The following is a 19700-nucleotide window of genomic DNA, read 5'->3' on the forward strand; positions in this document are numbered from 1 at the left end:
GGAACCCGCAAACTAACTTAGTTTTAACCCACTCATCCTCCGCTCCAAGAGTGTCAACCGTGCTAAAAAAACATCACAATATCCTAATGCAAAGTGACCGCTTAAAAAGCATATTCCCCGAACCACCACGCGTTGTCTACCGGCGTAATAAGAATTTAGGGGACTTTCTTACTAACTCTCGTATCAACCGACCGGCAACTACTGGCTGCATGCCCTGCAATAAACCCCGATGTAAAGTATGCCCACACATGACGACTACACAGCGCGCCACCAGCACGGCTTCAGACTACTACGTAAATATAAAAGGTAACTTTAACTGTGACTCCGCTAATGTCGTATATCTTCAAGAGTGCACTGTTTGTAGGCAACAATATATCGGCCAAACTGAAACGCCCTTCCGAATACGGTTCAATAATCACCGCTCTCATGCAAAAAGCTGCCCTTATTTGCCCCTGTCAAGACATGTGAACAGTCCCGGGCATGCATTTGATCATCTTAAAGCAACGATTTTAGAATCCGCCTTCAAAACGCACCACGACCGCGAGGTTCGGGAATCTTATCTCATTTATAAGTTTGGGTCAGCCACACTTGGAATTAATGAAAGTTACGGAAAACTAACGTGCTTATCCCTCGAATAAACTTAGCGGCTTCATAATTTTTATAACTATGTTCATTATTCCTACCCTCGAGTTTGCCATCAGAATTCGCAGAAACTCTCCTAATACAGCAGCTTTGTTAGCTTAATGCGGCTCAACAATGCCATTTGTCCGGGAGAAGGAGGCCTCGTCCCCACAACCACTTAAGAATGTTTAACTCTTTGTGATCTATTCATGTTTAACCTTTTGTGACCCTACCTATTTCCTGTTCGATTGCTAGCTTCTGTGAAATGCTCTTTTGTGCCCCCTATCTATTCTCTTCATCCGCTGGGGGCACACCCATCTTCGCTTCCCCTAGAACCAGTCTCCCCAGCCACTGAATACCTTGCTGTATACTCTTCCCTTTCTTTACAAACCGCGGTTGACCATTTTCCCCCATTGTCTGAACTTGCAGCCCGCGCGGCATACGTTGACCCGTCATGGTGCAACCTTGAACGCTGCATTGTTAACACGACCCCTTTTTCTCTCTCTTGCCCCCCCCCCCCCATTTTTTTTTGTTGTTGTTGTTTGTTGGTTGATGTTGTAACGTAGGCGTAGCCTGACTGTATGCACACTCTCCATTTGCGAAACATTTTCCATTCCTTCTTACAGTTTTATGCAAACCTATATAAGAAATGTGTTCAATGTTTGCGACACCATAATCATGTAACTTTACTCTGATGAAGGCAAGTCCCATTGCCGCTACGTAAGTAAACATTGTTTGTTATTGTTCTTGCTGTATATCCGACTCTTTACTTATACTATATATATATATATATATATATATATATATATATATATATATATATATATGCATATATACAGTCTAGCCCACTTATAACAATATCTAAGTGCCGAGGAAATACCATCGTTATAACCGGTAATTTTTATAAGCGGGTTGCTAAATAACAAGATGGAACAGAACTCAAAACATTTTATTCGCATGGCAGCAAGGTCCTGCTGCTACTAATTTGCGGAAAAAGAAGCCACAGTCGGTCACCTTTGATTGCCGCGTGTGAAACAAGCGCAAATCTTTGTGAAACAAGCGCAAGAACACCTATAGGTGCTTCATCTAGCTGAGGTAAATGTCCTTGGCGGAAACAAAGTCCCTGAGGGACTGTGTCACGCATTGATCCTCCTAAGAAGACACTACCTGAGTAGGCTGCGAATCCACGTCATTAGAGTCATCACTGTTGCCCTTTTGGTACACAATGTAACCGGATTCAATTGTTATATCCGATACTGTTGCACTGGAGCGTTGTCATAGGCGGTTTATTTCACAATAGAAAGAATGCAAAAGTAGCCAGTGCCATAGCTGTTCATCGTTATATCCGATATATGGCTATAACCGGCATCGTTATCAGTGGACTCGACTGTATATATATATATATATATATATATATATATATATATATATATATATATATATATATGTGGCAGAAGAGAAAGATACGGACTCACTCGGTAAGGACACATATCAAAGCTGCAGTCGTCATTGCCAGTGCTGTTCGGCTGTTTACGAAATATTTAATAGTGCCGAATGACATGTGTTTGTGATGTTTCTTTGATACATTGATAAATAAGCGAAAATATAAGTCCACAAAAAATCCGCCGTTTTTTCCGGGAGCGGGAGCCGAACCCACATCTCCGCATAACGCGTGCGGTGCACTAGCCATTATGCTATCCCGCAGCGGCTTCTCTCTCGACCTAACAGCGGGGGTTTATATTTACAAGTGCTCTGAGGACGGTCAACTAGCGCCGCCCCTCGACCACCGCGGGAGACGTAGAACGTCTTTGTTCCCTCGGCCGCCATGTAAGACGTGGTCGGAGGTCGGGGTTAGCTATTGGCATATCCGAACTGCTGGAGCCAGAGCCCTCAAATGCATGTAGCAGAACAGAAAGATACGGGACGAGGGACTCGGTAAGGACACACATCAACGTTGCAGTCGTCATTGTCAGTGCTATTCGGCTGTTTCCGAAATATTTAGTAGTTCCGAATGACGTGTGTTTGTCAAGATTCTTTGATACAGTGATAAATAAGCGAAAATATAAGTCGAGAAAAAATCCGCCATTTTTTCCGGGAGCGGGAGTCGAATCCACATCTCCGCATAACGCGTTAAATATTTCGGAAACAGCCGAATAGCACTGGCAATGACGACTGCAACCTTAATAATATATATATATATATATATATATATATATATATATAATGTTTACTTAATTAACCGTAGTGATAAAGACAAGAGCCTAACCACACCCCTATGCCTCCTTTGGCGTTGTAGACTGCTGACCTATCTTTCTGTATTTCCTCAACGAGCCCCTCATTTCCTTACTATATTATTCTGCGAAAGCCTAGCGAGGGTCTCGGTTCTGGCAGCCTTGATGCCTAGGTAGCATAAGAGGGCTTCCAGCCAGTAACCCGCTCATGACAGGCTGTAGATGTTCGAGTCACGCCCCGGGGGTTAAAAAGAAGGTCCCCTTCTCCCCGTATAGTCAGAGTGGCGCTGGCTACCACCCTCAAGCGTCAGATACACGTCTACTAAATATAAATAGCAGAGAAAGTGAAGGAGAACACAGTCGCCCAGATAGCCGAATTGGTAAGGCATTCGACATGTAATCGAAAGGCGTGGGTTCGGTCCCCACTCTGGGCGCGTGTTTTTCCTTCTTTCTTTCTTCTGTATAATTAAAAAAAATGTTTACTTAATTAACCGTAGTGATAAAGAAAAGAGCCTAACCACACCCCTATGCCTCCTTTGGCGTTGTAGACTGCTGACCTATCTTTCTGTATTTCCTCAACGAGCCCCTCATTTCCTTACTATATATATATATATATATATATATATATATATATATATATATATATATATATATATATATATAGTGGGTTTTTTGTTGGCAGGACGCTATAGCAAGGGCTTACTATCGCGGAGTCCAAACGCGTCCAAGCGAGCTCTCGGGTGTGGGCACCAGTCTTGCGCCCAGCGCTCTCGATGGGGCTGCCTAGCCCCAATTCAAGCACATACCCACTTGTAGTGGATGGTCCCATATCCAAGCACATACATTGTCTGAGGCGAGACTTGCATGGCACACACCCATTTAAGGAAATGGCCGTGATATCTTCGTTACAATCACCCCCCGGCCAAGAGAGGAGCCATCCCGGCGACTCAGGGCGATGCGAGAACGAGGGGGTCATAGTAAGGCTTCATACGCTGGACGTGCACTGTTTCTCGCCCTCGGCTACGAAGATCGTTTGTGGCAGCGATCGGCTCAACGACGTAATTGACAGGGGACGTTTTTTCGAGAACTCTGTAGGGTCCATGGTAGTTGTCTTAAAGTTTCGGCGAAAGATCGGGAGTCTTGGACGGGATCCACAGTGACATGAGGGATCCGCTGGCATAGGTAGGCGAGGTGGCTGAAGCGTCATGACGAGATTTTTGGCGCCCTTTATCCGCAGCGGTGAAGGATCGAGCCAGTTGACGGCAATCTTGGGCATGCTTAGCTATCTCGGAAATGGGCCTGCACTCGGAGGCGTCGGGTCGGTAGGGCAGGATGGTGTCTAGGGTGCCGGAAGGCTCACGCCCATAAAGTAGAAAGAAGGGCGAGAAGCCCGCCGTCGTCTGTGTCGCCGTATTATACGCATACGTGACAAATGGCAGAACTAAGTCCCTGTTTGAATGATCCGAAGAAACATGCATTGAAAGCATGTCGCCAAGCGTGCGGTTAAATATTTCGGTCAACCCATTGGCTTGCGGGTGATACGCTGTAGTTTTTCTATGAACGACTTGGCACTGGGTCAGCAAGGCTTGTATTAGTCCGACAAAAAAAAGTGTCCTCTGTCGCTCAAAAGCTCCCTGGGCGCACCATGGCGTAAAAGAAACCTCTGTAATAGGAATTGTGACACGTCATGGGCTGTAACGGTGGGGAGCGCGGCTGTTTCCGCATACCTGGTCAGGTGATCCACTGCAACGATAACCCAACGGTTGCCTGCAGTTGTGGTGGGGAGGGGCCCGTAGATGTCGATTCCAACGCGATCTAAAGGGCGCGCGGTGCTTGGTAGTGGCTGCAGAGATCCTGTAGGATGTCGCGGCGGATACTTGCGGCGCTGGCATTCGGGACACGAGCGATATTCGGGACACGAGCGGCGCTGGCATTCGGGCGATATAGTTGCGCCGATACATGAGTTCGTCAGGATACAGGAGGCCTGGTGATGCAGTTCTCGGGACGCCGAAACGGTGGACGGACTCGACAGGTAGTGCAGTATGGACGCGATCCAGGGGTCTTTTCGCTGCTCTGCGGCCATGTCGTGTATGTGAAGTGACGCCCGGGCGCAGTCCGTCGAGGAAATGCAGTCATTGTCCGACTCGTCGGAACATCTAGAAAGGGCATCAGCGTCCGTGTGTCTGCGGCCGGACCGATACACAACGCAAATGTCGTACTCTTGGATGCGAAGAGCCCAACGGCCATGTATGCCGGACGGGTCTTGCCGTGACGACAGCCAACATAGCGCGTGATGGTCCGTGACAACATTAAACGGGCGTCCATAAAGGTAGGGACGGAGTTTGTGAATCGCCCAAATTATCGCCAAACATCCTTTTTCTGTCATTGAGTAATTTCTTTTTGCGTTTGTGAGAGTACGGCTGGCATAAGCAACTACGTACTCCTGGGCGCATTCTCTTCGTTGTGCGAGCACAGCGCCGAGACCGACACCACTGGCATCAGTTTGTACCTCAGTTGGCAGGAGGGGGTCGAAATATCGCAGTATTGGGGCGACGTAAGCAAACGCCGTAAAGCCACGGAAGCTTCTGCGCAGACAGGCGACCAGTCGACAGATTCTTTAGTGGATCCACTGAGAAGTTTCGTCAAAGGTTCGATGATGGTGGCAAAGTTCCGGACGAAGCGCTGAAAATAAGAACATAATCCGACGGAACTTCGGCGGTCTTTAATCGTGGTTGGTTTCGGAAATCGGGCGACTTCGAGAAGCTTCTCCGAGTCGGGAAGGATGCCATCTTTTGATACGACATGACCAAAAATGGCCAGTTTGCGAGCAGCAAAGCGGCACTTTTTCAAGTTGAGCTGTAACCTAGCAGACATGAGGCATGTCAAGACCTGTTGTAGGCGCTCCAGGTAAGTGGTGAAATCGGGCGAAAACACGACAATGTCGTCTAAGTAACGAAGTAATGAGGCCTCGTAGAACACCGTCCATCATTCTCTCAAATGTTGCAGGAGCGTTGCAAAGTCCGAAAGGCATGACGTTAAATTCGCAAAGCCCATTAGGTGTCACGAAGGCAGCTTTTGAGCGATCAGGTTCGGCCATGGGGATTTGCCAGTAACCTGAGCGTAGATCGAGAGAAGAGAAAAATTCAGCGCCTTGCAAGCAATCAAGAGCGTCATCGATACGAGGTAGTGGGTAGACGTCTTTGCGGGTGATTTTGTTGAGACGCCTATAATCGACGCGGAACCAGATGGACCCATCTTTCTTTGTGACAAGCACAACGGGCGAAGCCCAGGGGCTTGAAGAGGGTCTAATTACGTTGCGCGTGAGCATGTCAGCGAACTGTTCGTCAATCACGCGTCGTTCGGAAGGTGACACCTGATAAGGTCGCTGCCGCAGAGGGGCGTGGGATCCTGTATCTACTTCGTGGGCGATCTGATGACTGTCGAAAGATTCACGGAAGCGATCGAGAACGGCAAGAAGTTAGTCGCGTTGTGCTGGGGTGAGATCTCCATCGATGGATGGTTGAAAAACATCGGGAGTTGCCTTGCTGGGATGAGGACTGAGGACATTCACCGAAAACGCTGATGATTCCTCCGGGACGGCCATGACCAGAATGGGGTCGAGAGCTTCCACGTACCCGAGACATTCCCCACGATATAATGTTGAAGGGCAAGACGATGGGTGGGTGACAAGCATCACACTCGACCCACATTGGACGTCGAGGACAGCAGCAGGCAAAGGCAGGCATTTGCGAGACGAAAATACACTCGATGGCGTGAAAACAACAGTTGAATCAGGCTTGACGTCGCAAGAAACAGGCACAAGCACGGAGGAATTGGGCGGAAAGGACTTGTCGTCCATCATGATTAATTTGATGTACAGGTCATTCGATGGCAGTTCGCTTGACGGAAATAGTTCGACCTGAGCACGAGCACAATGAATGATGGCGTGATGACGTGATAAGAAGTCCCATCCGATGGTGATGTCGTGAGAGCACGAGGGTAGGACAATGAACTCGATGACGTACGTGATGTTTTGGATGGCTACACGAGCGGTGCACATGGCTAATGGTTTAACCTCTTGCGCGCCTGCTGCCTAGCCCAGGTTCAAGCCCATATCCACTTGTGGTAGATTGGCCCATATCTAAGCACATACATCGTCTTCGTTACAATGTATATATATATATATAGAGAGACACGATAAGGACATTTCGAAGATTTGAAGAAAATTTTTTTTCTTGCACTAACCACATGTGCCAATTACGGAACTGTTTGTGGTTATCGACCTGGCGCGATAGCTCAGTGGCTATGGCGTTCTGCTGCTGAGCACAAGGACCCGGGTTCGACTCCCGGCCTCGGCGGCTGCTTTTATGAAGGAGGCGAAAAGCAACAACACCTGTTTTTTCGCGATTTTAGCGGACGTAGAGATCCCCAGATGATCAAAATTAATCCGGAGCCTACCACTACGGCGCACCTCATCGCCTGTGTAGCATCGGCACGTTAAACCCTAGAATTGATGAAATCAATTGATGGTTATCTAATATTTTTATGTATATATATCTGCAATGAAGGGGACGAGAGATTACATGGATTAGTAAGGAGGGGAATAGGCAGACAACCTATACTGAGAAACTTCGTAACAAAACATTGGTGCAATCGAGGTGACGTCCACGTGCGATTCAAGGAGATAAATAACCTGCGACCCCAGGATAACCTGTTCCGCACACACAAAACTGCATACACCGTAGGTTATAAACGCAGCCAATTTCATAGCATAACTATCATCAAGAAAAGTAACAGTACTCAAAATATAAGGGAACACCGCAACACCCCTACTACGCGCCGTTCGTGTCGGGAGCTGTCCTTGCTTGCGGGTTTTGCGGTGGACTTTTGTATGCGTTGTCCGCATTATATCGCAGTGTAGCTTGCCCTTCGTTTTGCGGATAACAATAAATATCACAGAAGAAACGAGCCATGAATACTAGACGGAATTAAACCCAGTTCAATCAGTGTGAAATTTGCTGAAGCAGCCGAGCTGTGGTTCGATTGTGTTGGCTGGGATGTCAACGTGCACTTGCAAGTGGACGGCAGCGCCTACACCGAACAAAATGTGCAGTTCTCGGAAAGGAATCCGTAGATTAGGGTCGGTGCGTGAAGCTCCCTCTTCCTCTTTTAGCGGGAAAGAGATGCCCATCCCTGTGCGGCCATCACGCCCTGTATCGGTGGGTGTTGAAACCGGTGAGTGTGAGCCCACCGGCATGTCTGACCTCGCAGCTTTAGGTCGTGCGTGGCGCAGGATCTACAGCTGACTTACGAAAAGGCTGTACCTATAACAGCACTGCTAATATAATTACGAGTCGTCGCAAGCGATATCTAAATTTCTCGGTTTCGTGACTTACATGCGCTGTGTACTGCTCAATTTCCATTTTCTTTCACGAAGTTGGAGCAGCACTGATCAACACCTACAGAGTAGAGGTAGATGAATATACTCGCGTAAAACAGTCAGGGCTCTTCTATTTCTATGGCCTATCTTTCATGGTCTATTTTCTTAAGTATTCCATCCACGCCATGACTCAGCCTAGGTGAGATCGCAGAAAGGTCTAGCATATATACAGACAAGTGTTCAGCGGAAGCGTGCGCAGAAGACGTGCGCATGGGCAAAGTGCCATTTCTTGAAGATGGCGGATATGCCGAAAACTCGTACTCTAGAAATGCTAAAGACTACGGTGACACGCCTGTAAGACGACCCAGGAAGAAATTTCTCGTGCAGGAGCAAGAGTAAAAATTTATGAAAACAGCTGAGCGCTGGAATAGGTGCTGGGTAGAAATAAAAAAAAACAGCAGAAATATTATGCGTGATTTCCAAGAAACCATCGCGCAGTTATTATGCTATAAAAACGCAAAAAACTTCGAAAACCCACTGAGAGCGTTATTCAGCTCTGCCATTAATAACACGTGACATTTTTTTATCGAGTACTTCCCCCCCGCCTCCCCCCCGGCCAAGGCGGTGTAAAGCCGTGGGTTTCCTAAACAACAGAGATTGGTCGGAAGTAAAATTTTTATTCTTCACAACAGCGCAGATGAAGAGCATTTTTCGAACAAAATTTTCAAGAACCGAAATATAAGAAAAATAAGAATTCCCCAAAATTATCGATAAGCGCAAAAATATGCATTGTATATATCTCCCTCCAAAACAGAACGATAAACAAAAAAGGACAAGAAAAATTCAAAGTAAGAAAAACATTGCGAAAATAAGCGAACGGTGTAGTGCCCAGCATTTCCACAAAAATGCATATTTCGGGGAGGTTACACCTTTGATTGAAGTGCTATCATAAATTAAGCATACTGCTCAATCAGAATTTAAAAAAAACAAAAATACAAAAAGAGACAAAATGAAATTTAACACACGCGACCTCGCATCAAAAATTTGCATCTTGTACATTAACCCCAAACTGAAAAAGAAAGTAAATTTGTGAAAAAACGTTTGAAATACGAATAAACAACTAGCAAGAAGAGACCAACCTTTCACAACTTCTTCCATCTTCGGAAAAAATGCAAAATTAGCTAAGTAAAGGCACTTGACCGCTATAATGGTATAAGTTTACATCATTGTCGAAAAGAAACAAAAAAAATTAAAAGAAAACATACTCCAACTTGTTTTGCTACTATTTGATTCTATACTTGGCTGTAAAGAACTCGCACTGTAAACAAGTGGAATAAGAATGCTACGCATTATCGAACCATTCTGTGAATATTTGCAGATTTTTGCGTAGGCAAGATGTACAAAATAGTACTAGAATGTCTAAAGTGGCAATACAGATGAAATTCCCCTTTTTTCACTCAGCTAATTCCGAGCAACAAAAAAAAGATTTTTAACGGAAAAACTTTAAAGTATACAAATATATCGGGGCCCTTCCGTAGCTTAGGGCCTTTGAAGGCCAAAGGCGTGCTTATTTGCTACTACTTATTATTCGCACTTTTAATGCGTAGCATTCTTTGCCGAGTACCCCTGCAGCCAGGACTGTGTAACGCCCTGCATTTCCACACATATGCAGATATCGCGGAAGTTAAACCTGTAATCGCTATAGTAACCTAAATGGAGATAACTGGTAGCACAAAATTTTGAGAAAGTAAAAATAAGAAAAATACGAACAAATACAGAAAATGGCCGAACGTGAAAGCCCTGCACGTCACAATAAGGCAGATTTCGCAAACGTTCCCCATTCCGCACACCCCCCACACCAGCAGGCGTTCCGGTGTCCATTCTTAGGTGAGACAAACTACGCCTGCTGGTGGTCTTTCCTTTCCTTGTTCATTCATTCATTCCACCTGTAATCGTTGGTCAAACGAAATTTTGGTCAAACGAGTATTGGTCTAACGAAATTTTGAAAAAAAAAATGAGAATATAAAAAAACAAACAAACTGGCGAACCTTGTAACGTCCGGAATTTGCACAATAGCGCAGGTTTTGGGAAAGTTCCAAATGTAGTCGTTATAACAACGGAAACGGGGATAATGGGACGGACAGGTGCTCGAAAAACCAAAATCTTTGGCTGCAAACAACTCACACTTAAGGAAAAACGCATAAGAATACTCATGTATAAGTAGTTATTTCTCTAAATTTCTGCAGAATTTTCTATAAGTATGGTTTCCTTGTCTTCACCGCTTTTATTTAATCTGCTTCTTTTTATACAACGTGTGCGCGTCACCGTCTTCGCTTTCCTTTCTTTATGTTCCGAAGAGTCGCGTCTGAGAGCAGACTGGCAAACACCCAGCTTCCCTAGAATAAGCGTTCTTTGCAGCTTGTTTTCGCCTTTCGAAATCCCGTGCCATCACGTTCTAGTGTCCCGCCGCACGCGTTATTCTTCATTATTAACGTTTCTAATTTATAGTTCTGTGAATTCTATGAAGCCGGCGCATTATCGCTTCAACGCTTTCCATCCCTGGCCAATCCCCAGATCGGGCTTGTGCCATAAAGAAATGACTGCGAGAACTTTTCTGACAGGCTGGCAATGGTCGGAATATGCGCAGTTGGAGGAGCACTGGGCCGCTACTGTGGAACGAACGATTCAAATCTAATCGGATAGATTTTTTTGTATCGTTATTTATTTACTTTTACAATGACAGCCAGTTGCTTGAGCCGGCAAACAACCGCGGAGCTTTTTTTCCAGAATGAGTAACGCACGGCGTTTTCTTCAACTATAGTTCCAATTGATGTTTCTTGGTCGTGGCTTAAGTAAGCCACCACCATGCAACCATATCACTTTGGTGTCACAAAGATATCCCAGGAAAGTGGCTGGGACGCGGCAACTGCTTCCTATTTTTAACAGCGAAGCTGTTTAGTAATTTGTAATTTTTTGTGTCCGAAGTTAAAAATACCAAGAAATTGCCGAGCGCGTGCGCTGGAACGAGAAGGACATGTCATAGCGTGTGTCACTCCAAGGCGATTTCCAATGAGTGTCACTTTCAAAACAATGAAAGAAGCTGCCACTTATAGCCACAATGATGGAGGAAAGGTGATTGCGGCGGCGAAGAAGAAGCAAATCGGCTGCAATCGTGAACTTTACTTGTGATCGTGATGTTGCATACAGCTTCACTTCCTTAAAGCCTTACGCGTTAGTGTGAGGAATTTCTTCATTTTTTCTTTAATATCTTGGTTACTTCTTTGAATTTTGCGGGAATATTGGTGTCAATACTAGAGACAGCAGCTTTCTAATTTAGCCAGCCTTGTATTGGTCTTCATGGACCCCTAAAGGTGGAAAATGTGGAATCTATGTGTTGATGGGCAGTTTAAACTGTAACAGTTCTTGGTTATTTACTGAAAATTGTGCAGTTTATGGTAGAACTGCTGCAGGTGGTCATTGCGAGATGCCATGACAATATTGTATAGAATTTTGAGAACGCAACTATACATAGCTGCTCTCTGCTCGTAGTCAATGCAAGTCGGTTTAGTTCTCACGTTGACACAAAAAATATTCGATTACTATTTTTTGCGAATGATATGTAGCTCTCTATTTGACGTAGGTATCTTTGAAAAAAAAAGCATGTCGTTCGTAGGAATAGTGGCTAGAAATGATACCTGGGATAATGCAAGCCAAGAAGTTGAAGATTTAGCCCGAGCAAAGAAAACAAGTTCGTTGTTAGAATAAGCCTGCACATCCCGTGATGAAAAATTGCCGTTTCTTTTGATGTTCAATGAAGACGTTCGACTTTGTAAGGTTCGAACCGTTCAAATCTCGAATAAGTGAAAGATACACCCAAAACATTCAGTATATTTTTATCGCTTACAGGAATCGATTTTGGTGGTTAGGAAGAATTGATATCAGTAATCTTGTAAATTGCTGACGCAGGTTTTGCAAAGTAGCCTACGAAACAACATATCCAGTTTCTAAGAAACCTGGGGATGAAGCACAGCCAAAAGAACTCACGTTTTACGTGGGAACTCGTACAATGAAACCACCTACATTTTGCCCTTATCAGAAGTGCACATTTTTTGCTAAATTGCCTGTTCACTAGCCCTGAAATTGTTGTGATAAGCTGAGAATGCACAAGTTGTGCAGCCTTTTATTCAATACATATTAAAAATTCTTCATTTCATGTTTGGCGCCTTAAAGGGGTCCAGAAATACCTTCCGCCGATGCATGGATGTACATGTACCCAAATCAAGCAATGTATTTGCAATCTCCTCCCGCAAGAATTTTGTTAAAGCGATGAGTATTAGCTGAGAAATCGTAAATCAAAAACCGCGCATTATCGTCGCTCCGAGTTTCCTCCTCCTTTCGACTTACTCTCCGCTGTTGACGGCGCACGAGCTTTGCCTCCCATGATGCTGCGCTCCGCAGCGGTGACGTACTTCCGCTATTGCGCTGCTCAGACTGTCGTCTGCTACGGGCAAGCTTTGTTGACACCATGAATCCCGCACTCTGCTCAAGGCTGGAAAAGCGAACAAAAAATCTGGCCGCATGTATGCGGCGGCCTGGCCTTGCCCTTTCGCGGTGTACGTTGCTGGAGGCACATGACTTTTTATCGGCGGCGAACTCGCAGCCGCACGGGGAGGGTCGTGCGCTCGTTCCCTTGATGCACCGCGCACTGTTTATCCAAAAAGCGCCGTATCAGATGTGGCCCCGCTGGTGCCGGGTCTTATTTTGCGGCGGTGGTAATTCCTGCCGGCGGCATGTGAAAAAGTCATATTAAACCGATAGAGAACCCGCGCACAAAACGCTTCAATCATGTGACCAGTTCAGCTTGGGGCGACGCGTGGTGGAGAGCGGCAACGTTGGCAAAACGTGCTCCTCCGCGCCTCTGAGCTTTCTAGCGCTGGAGCGAGCGCCATTTCTTTGACAATCTCAAACATCGGTTGCCTTGGCAACAAGGCACAAAACTCTCCAGAAGTCAGTTACGGTTCCGTGATCCCGGTTCAGCTTGGGGCCCCACCTCGCGACATGTGGGCACTGCAGGCGTACCACCCACTCCCATTGGGAAGTGCGAGATGCGTTTGGCATTACAGGAGGCGATGGTGTGTGTGTTGTGGACGCCTTTGTTTCGCGATGAAATGCGACGTTGTGCTTCTGCGGGTGGATAGTTCTTCCCATGGTCTGGATAATCTTTCTCGAGCGACGTACGACTCAACCTCGCATGGGGTATGTGCAGTGTGCGTGAATAAAAGCCATCGGCTTGTGCGCCAGAGTTAAGTGACTTGCTGTTCGTCCCCGCAAACGGCGCGCGAGGTGAGTACCGAATTTACGACGGGCAGGAGGCAACCCATCCTCTGTCAATCGTGGTTCACACTTTCAACGCATGTTGTGACGTTGTGTTCGTTAGAAACGCATCTCTGGATTGTTTTGAAGTTGAATAAAATGTATGCGTCAAACCCGGGCATCCGGCTCAGGGCGTTCTCTGCGATTGCACGAAAGAAGTGCCACGGGGCTTCAACGCTTTCTTTATGGAACGTACTCAGGTTAGAGAATATCCATGTCGTGTTATGGCCGTGTTACATTCAATACAAACGGTTAGGCGTTTGTTTTACACTTGTTTCGTTTGTCGTAAAATGCCCAAGCACTCCGGCACTCCGCTGACGGATCAGCCGGCGAGCCGACGCTGAGCAGACGACTCATCTCTTTGCCGGAAGTGCGCGAAAAAGCTGCCCAATAGCAGGATGTCTAGCTCATGACGAACATCTGGGAATCGATGATGTAGACATGTGAAGATGGCGGCGTCCAAAAACACGAAGGAAAGGGTGAGAAAAAAACGACAAACTTTGCAACAAAAGTGTGAGCTTTCCGCTGCCCGTAAAAGAGTAAAGGCCCAACCACATGCAGCGTATTTTCGGCGTCGCGCCAGCGTCAGCGTCGTTCGGCGTCGACGAGCGTCAGCGCGCGCGCCAAAATGCATGGCGACGCGGGCTGACGCTCCGGCGACGCCGATATCTACGCTCGGCAGATCTCGGCGCGAGCGCCGGAAGCGGCGCTGGTGCCTGTTTCCGGTTGTGCCAGTCCGTCTCGCAGTTTTAATGGCGGCCGACATGCCGAAAATCAACGCTGAGGCACTAATAAGTGCAGTCGCTGCCCGCCCCGCTCTATGGCAGGCTAAACATAGAGACAACAAAAACAAACACCGCAAACAGGCGTTGTGGGACGAAGTGGCAGCAGCCGTGGCGCCCGTGGCGAATATGGCGGCACACTGTTGCCACTGTTGCTCGAACGAAAGGCTTTCGTCGGCTTGATGCAGCCGGCAGTTTTTCTTCAGCATTTAAACAACGCAGTTGGATGCGGTTTAGCAACGTTAAAGTCACTTCAGTGCATTTATAAACAAAAATAAACGTTTACTTTAAAGCCTAATTACAAAAAACTCTGCACAACTTGTTTATGTTGGCACAGAGCTAGGCAAGCAAGTCTGGCAACACACACAGACGCAGCGTCGAGCGCGCACGCCGGCGCGTGATTTCGCCGGTCCCATTCGGTTACTCGCCCTCTCCTGCGGGCGCGCACGTTGACGCCGAACGACGCTGACGCTCGCGCGACGCCGAAAATACGCTGCATGTGGTTGGGCCTTAATACTTGGCACAGAGGACGTTGACGACCCAATCTAACGGTTGCGCTAGTTCATTTAGTGTGCTCAAAATGCCTTTCAGGGCCCCTTTAATAGTTACCTATAGGCAGACAATCTTATTACATTCCTGTGATTTTCTCCATGAGGTTATTTTGGGTGATAGTTTATTTGCTTTGTGTCAATAATCCTACAACTTTTTTTTCTGTCGTATTACCTTGTATGGTCGCCTTTTGCGAACATGTGGGTGATGCACACGACCCGAAATTTCTGTATACTACAGTTACCTCTTTTAGAAGAAGCATCTTGAGTTGGTCACTCTTTGCAAAAATGCGCTTTTCAAGCTATGCGCATTTATGACGCACTTATTTCGGGTTCTGTAGACCTCTAGCGCTGTCGTCTGCCTTTGCATTACAAAATATATGCTTGAGCCAGGTAAAGTTTTCTGCAACTTGCTTTGATTCATAGTGCAGAAATTTTTCTCGTGCGCGTATTTTAAAGAGAGTCATTTTTTATGTCATTTAAACATATATCGACACTGTATTCTACGCCATAACGCAACGCGCAGTGTTTTGATTGATCAGTAAAATATACCGGATATGTAGTGTCGTTGAATTTTTGATTCTGGGTTTTTTCGCACGTATCTTCCGGCGAGTAATTTCTTACAACAGTGAAATCCTACACTGCTGCAAAATAAAAATAGAACTTGTAAGAGCAATTTTATGTGTGAAGCGTGGTTGCCCTGTTATAATTAGGGAAATCGATTTTTTTTTGTGCTCAGATCAAAGCCAAGGCTGGTATAATAAATGTCCTTGTTTTTGCAAACGCTGAAAAGGGAACGTGTTTCGCAGAAATGTGCCTTATCGTTACCTGCCTAGTATAATATGTTTATAAAGAAAACAGGTTTATTGGGAGTAGACCAGCGGAATAGGCAATGCCGGGCTGATATCTGTCAAGCAATGCCCAAGGTATGAGAGGTTTTTTTTATTTGGAACGGTGTACGAGAAAGCTTCTGTTTGGAGTAGTTTAGCCAGCTTATTTTGTAGAAATACGTGGATTCCAATATCGACAACGTTTTAGTGTCTAGACCCCGCAAAAAATTGCGGAACGGTCTTGCAAAAAGGTACGAGGCACTAAGGGTAGGCGACTTGAAACTACATAAGCTTGACAGATAGGAATTTCGCAACCGTTACGTATTATAGTAAGCGTTTATGGGTACTTTATTATTTATATTGCGAGGCTTCTTGGAAGTAGGTATTTTAAAGCCGCTTCTTTAAAGCGAAAATGGAAAATGCTTAACAGTAAGTTACTGTAAGTTCAGTTCGGGCACTTACGTTGCTTCTAACGAAGCTTCAAAGTAAGCCCTGCCGAAAACACTTTGTACTTTCAAGGCGCTTTCGTGGTTTAGGTATTTCCTTTTGTATTGTCAATGCGTAATTTAACGACCTTATAAGACGCTGGAGCTGTACGCCCCCCCAAAGTTGTGTAATGCGGCTATACTTGTAAGTCCTTGCAAAGGTTTGTCTGTTACCTCTTTCAGGCTTTTGGACCGCTGCGGGGTTGCACGAGACGCGAGCGATACGGCGTCGCTGTCCTTGAATGCCGATCTTTTCTGCAAAAAAAGTTCCCCCCAAAATTCGAAAGGTTTGTTAGCGTATTACACTAAACTTATGTCGCTAGGTTTTTGTTTGTTTATTGTACACTATACCAGAACGTGAGTCTATTTTGAAGACGGTGTAAGGTGTAACTTGTAGACTGACTTAAAGACCCCTCAAGAGTATTGAGTTGTTCAGCACTGGTCAGAAAATGTTTTATTAAAGTAATGTTACTGGAAATATTAGTAACTTGGCAACGCAAGCACTCGTACATTTCTCACAAGAGTCGTTTCGTCACTTCATAAGAAAAAGTAACAAAACACAAACTAGTCATTGCAGCTGACAATCAGGGAAGAGTAATAGTAAATATTACTATTACAATTAAGTAATAGGCGCCTTACCCCAACTGAGAGTAAAAATAAACTATTATCCAGGTTAATAATAAGTGTGAGAGTGAAAAGTGCCAATAATATCATACAATTCGTCACAGCTACTCGGACAGGACCATAAAGAGTTACCCTTTATAATTTTATTTATCCAGGACTTCCGGTAAGGTCCGAGTATGTTACGAAAGCTACCTGGGAGCGCAGCAATTTTAGAGCTAGTGGCCTCCAATGAGATGATAGCGGCCGCTCAAACGTGTACGATTGATGGACAAATTCTGTAAGCGTCGGCAATATTGTCACGCAGCCAAAGACGATGCAGCTGTCTCCAAGGAAAAACAAGTTTACTGGAGCGAAATAGCATGCCCCCCTCCCACCCCCCCCACCCCCTAACTACTCAAAGAATACACAGGTGGCAAAGCAGCAGTCATTAAAGTGACGTGTGCAGGCGAGTGTCGGGTAATGGAATACTGCGGCGGTTGTCCTCGGAGAATTTATCGTTTCGTGCGATTGTTTCTCGAAACGTCTCATTACAACGAGAGCACTGGAGATTTAAGAATATCATTCTAGGCTAGTGATGTCAGGGCCAACACTCGCGCTATCAGAATAAGATAGCCAGTGGGGTATTAAAAAGAAAGAAAAAGGGTACATGCAGTTTGCTTGAAACACTGATAACACTGTCGGGCGGCCCCGGATTGTAAAAACAAAACAGAAGTTCACAAAGACAGTTCATGGGTCGCGGCAGTATGCACATGGCTGGAAACGATGTTGTGGAATTTAAGTGTAAAGTTACATGGTGAATGCAGAATAAAGATACCTGCGAAATACACGGTTAGGCATTAATTAAAATGCAATTATTGGCAGATGTTATTTATAAGATTGAAAATGTGTTGCGCGGTAATGCCAAAGCAATAAATCTCGTCTACACTTGTTAAGAGCGTTTGCGGCACCTGATCTTAAAGTGATTTGAATGTGCGTCTAAAAAGGACGATTAAAAGCGGAATGAACTTTGGCGGTTCTGCCAAGCTAAGTAGACACGGCACATTCATGCTCGCCTCATAAAAACCAGGCTTCATCAGCCGTGACCAGTTTAAAAAGAATTATTACTAGATGTTTTCTACAGAAAATGATGCGCTCCGGGGAACATGGCGACGGCTCTAACTTTTTCATTTGCAGTTTTATTTCGGCTAAAAATTCTTTTATCAAAGTGGCCCACATATGCGCATTCAAAATTTGAACATACACAAATAAAAATGGCATCGCTTACTATTTAGGCTATGGTGGGAGAGGCAGTGTGTGTGACCGACTTCACCCCAGCGCTTCGCGCACCTAGCAAGAGCAGACAGAACGCTGCTGCGCCCCCGTTCAGTGACGGCTAACATCAGCTAAACCGAATGGAGGCAAATCTACAGCCTTCAAGAGCATTGCACAAAGAAACATTTAGTTGTGCCCAGAAACTTCCATTGTCAAATGCAGAAACGCAATAACACTGCTCAAATAGTTAACTAGACTATGCTGTCGATGACTCCACGAAAAAATAGGTACATTTAAAATGTCCGCCCGATGAAAAAGCCATGATTTTTCTGAAAATATATTTAACTGGGTACTTACAAATTTTCTCGCGGAAAAAATATTGAAGGCACACAAATATACGAAAACAGTATGTTTTTCTCTTTCGCCTTTCCTTTTGCCTCTACATATTTTTATGGAGGACGTATACACCAAAGTGCATGCTAAACAGTGGAGCATCCAGAATAAAGGTTCGTGCTACACACCCATTCCCTTGTTTTCGTTGTACCGGTGTCTTTCGTGGGCTCCTCGTCCATAATTTTGACGGTTGGTTTAGGCAAAGAGGGCCCCGGTGTAGACGCAGGTGGTGACTGAAAAAGAAATGATGGCACGTTGAAAGCATCCTGAAAATTTTTCTCTAGGAACACTGCGAGTAAAAATGCAAAGAGGATTCGTTAACGTGAAAACACCCTTTCCGTCTCTACTTACCAGGCTGGCCGAGGGTGGTGTAGGGGAGTGTTCACGCGGCTTCGCGTCTTGATTTTGAGCCGTTAGTGTAGCGAGCGTAGCTTCCAACTCACCAGGTGGCTATGAAACCAGAAAGAAGAATTGTGAGGTTCTAGTAGATAAATAGGAAAGACTCTTTGTTGTCTCGGACATTCTAGGCAGCTTTATTGCCGGTTTATTTTTCTTTATACCATCCTTTATTTAATCCTCCCTTCCTTCGTTTGCTCACTACGTCAGTGCTCCCATTTCTCTTTTATTCCAAGGTGGAGACAAAGACGTCACCGTCACGGTTTACACACGGTTGGCGGCGTTTTAAGTGAAGTTGCTCGAGTCAAATTTGCAACTCCAACATACGTTGGAACTATTTTAGCCATGATTGTTTTTCTTGAATTCGCTTGCTGTGTCTGTCCCCTACCCGGTTGGTACATATGTAAACCTGCTCACTAGTGAGCCACACATCGACTAGAAGTCCGTGCGCCGGTGATTAATCTTTTGCGCAGGATCAGGGCGTAAACTGAAGGTTACCCACTGCACACGGTTGGGCCACGGATCTCATCGGTGGGTCACGGTAATCAACCACGAGGGAGGCATCATCTTTCTGAAAACGTTATTTTATAACTGCAGTAGGAAGACCTACCACAAATACATTCACTTCCAATCAAAAATTGCCCAGTGGATTTCTTCCCCTGAATTCTTCAAATTTGTTATTTTATTGAGTCATTGCTGTGCCATTTTGTTTACTCTTTCTTGGCAGCGATTCCGTCATAGGAATGGCCAACCTTGGGTACGCTTTGAGTAATAGAGGACCTGTGG

General features: G+C 45.5%; 1 long non-coding RNA gene across 1 annotated transcript in view; it reads right to left on the reverse strand.

Annotated features, from left to right (window-relative positions):
- The window catches only part of LOC144144731 (uncharacterized), a 33227-nt gene extending 14475 nt beyond the window's left edge, over positions 1–18752 (reverse strand). The window contains exons 1-2 of the long non-coding RNA XR_013317324.1: positions 18647–18752; positions 16425–16505 (exon numbers count right to left, since the gene is read on the reverse strand). This is a non-coding gene — a long non-coding RNA (uncharacterized LOC144144731). The remainder of the gene's footprint in view (positions 1–16424; positions 16506–18646) is intronic.
- Positions 18753–19700: the final 948 nt, after the last annotated feature.

The sequence above is a fragment of the Haemaphysalis longicornis genome, unplaced genomic scaffold (assembly GCF_048455015.1).
Source record: "Haemaphysalis longicornis isolate Haplotype H1 unplaced genomic scaffold, Haemaphysalis longicornis Haplotype H1 scaffold_7, whole genome shotgun sequence".
In the NCBI taxonomy this organism is placed as follows: domain Eukaryota; kingdom Metazoa; phylum Arthropoda; class Arachnida; order Ixodida; family Ixodidae; genus Haemaphysalis; species Haemaphysalis longicornis.